This window comes from Cebus imitator, unplaced genomic scaffold (assembly GCF_001604975.1).
Source record: "Cebus imitator isolate Cc_AM_T3 unplaced genomic scaffold, Cebus_imitator-1.0 Scaffold129, whole genome shotgun sequence".
In the NCBI taxonomy this organism is placed as follows: Eukaryota; Metazoa; Chordata; class Mammalia; order Primates; family Cebidae; genus Cebus; species Cebus imitator.
The window spans coordinates 373,846-376,023 of record NW_016107444.1 but is presented as its reverse complement, the minus strand read 5'-3'; the positions used below and the strand labels follow the sequence as shown (position 1 = coordinate 376,023).

The 2,178-nt window shown below is 45.2% G+C and overlaps 1 pseudogene; it reads left to right on the top strand.

Annotated features, from left to right (window-relative positions):
* The window catches only part of LOC119473021, a 4,407-nt pseudogene extending 2,779 nt beyond the window's left edge, over nucleotides 1-1,628 (top strand).
* The last annotated feature ends 550 nt before the right edge of the window (nucleotides 1,629-2,178 follow it).

Here is a 2,178-nt window from a genome sequence, read left to right as displayed (position 1 = left end):
CTAACAGATGTCTATGCAACACTCTGCCCAACAAAAAGAAAAAAAGAAAATTATTTCCAACACTTATTATTTATTCTTTAATAAATAAAAGAAAATTATTTCCAACACTTATTATTTATTCTTTAACAAAAAGGGAAACTTTGAAGAGGAACTTTTTACTTTTCACATTTCTTTTCTCCTCCCCTGCCCCATTTTTTCTGATTTGAAATCACTGAAAACTAAGCTGTGCTTTCTTAAAGCCCTGCAAACTAAAGCTAGACGACAAACTTCAGAAGCAAATAACAGCAACCTATTCACATGTATTAGCCACTTTCGTACCTGCCTGTTGATGTACGGACTTCAGGGCGACACGGCCTATATGTTTTCCAGCGTTGTTCTTTGTTGTTGTTTTCTCCCTTCTTCCCCCTATTTTCTCTTCCTAATAACACGGGACCTTTCTGTCTAGGAATAAACCATCCTAGCAATGAGAAATCACAGGAAACCTGAGTCCAGAGACTGATTTTCTTCAAAAATGCTTTCTCCAAAAGATTTCGAAAAGAAAAGGGGGAAATATGAAGGGAAAATAAATCTTGGGACCCCTAAATCACTACGCTACAGGGAAAGGTCAAGCTGGGAACTGCTTAGAGCAAACCTGCCTCCTACTCTATTCAAGGTCACCCCTCTGCTCACTGAGATAAATGCATATCTGACTGTCTCCTTCAGAAATGCTAATCAGAAACTCAAAGGAGCCTGTTTGTCTCTCACCTACCCACGACCTGGAAACCAAAACCGCCTCCCCATTTCGAGTTGTCCCTGCCTTTCCAGACTGAACCAGTGAACAACTTACATGTATTGATTGATGTCTCATGCCTTCCTAAAATACGTAAAAGCAAGCTATGCCCCAATACCCCAGGCACCTGTCGTCAGTACCTCCTCAGGCTGTGTCACAGGCATGCATCCCTAACTCTGGCAAAATAATCTTCTTAAATCGCCTGAGACTTGTCTCAGATATTTTGTGTTCCCAGGGAATTATCGTTTTCTGGGTATGATCATAAAACTGTGTTTCTGTGATCATTATAAAACTTGCTTGTGTTCGAGACTTTTCCTGAAGAATTTACAAGTAAAGGATATTTTATTCTTGATTGCTTTAAAATACTCTAGCAAATGAAAAAAAAGTGGTGGGGAGGATAGAGTATAAATAAGAGCAACATAATGTTGCTCACTGTTGAAACTGAGTGATGTGTGCATGGACGCTTATTACACCATTCTCTCTACTTTGTGTATGTTTGACGTTTTCCATAATAAAAAGGTTTTAATTCCCTCATTTGCATCTCCCCAGGTGAAGCCATTGAGCTAAAAAGGTCAAGGTCAAGTGTTAGATCAAATACAAATTTTAATATAAATTACTTTCTTTAAGTTGCTTTCTTTGAGCAGAGGTCACCGCTGGGGATAAGTCCCATGGTGCCTGACCTACCCTTGCTGCCAGAGCCAGCCCATCTGGCCCCACACTGAAGGCCCACTTCAGCAGGCTGCTAGAGACTGCCTGGCTCTATAGCCCGGCTCTGCCCACCTGGGGCCACAAGGCCTCAGGACCAGACCAGCCCTTGCCCCACCCACAGCTGCTGGGCAGCCACAGCCATCACCTTTAGCACTGGTTGCTGGTGCTTTGTTGGTAGAGATCACTCTTAACCCCCACTTCTGCCCCTGGAAGGGTTTCAGCTTTGACCCTGGGGGACCTGCCCAGGGCGGGCTGAGAGCCCTTGAACTTTTAACCTAAGGGCCTTTATTGGATAGGACCACTTCCCATTTCTTCCCTAGAGAAAACACATGGGCTTCGGAGCCAGGCAGATCTGGGCCTGAATCCTGGCCGGCATTCCTTGCTGCGGGACCTGGGTAAGACACTTCACCTCTGCTGAGCCCCCATTCCCTAACTGTGAAATAGAACAACGCAACCGACCTCACAGGGTTGCTGTGTGAATGCTGTCTGACACGCATCTCATTACGGTTTGGCCTCTGCTTCCTCCCTGGGACAGGGCCTGGAATCAGAGGCTGAGAACCTTCCTGAAGAAAGTCTTCATGTGTCCTAGGACTTGGCTATCTTAGCGTAGTACACTGTGCAGTGGCTGTGGCTCACATTCTAGACTCCCACCCCACCAGCATTTGCAGTCGGGTTGCCCCAACCCCTGAGCCTGGAGCTTC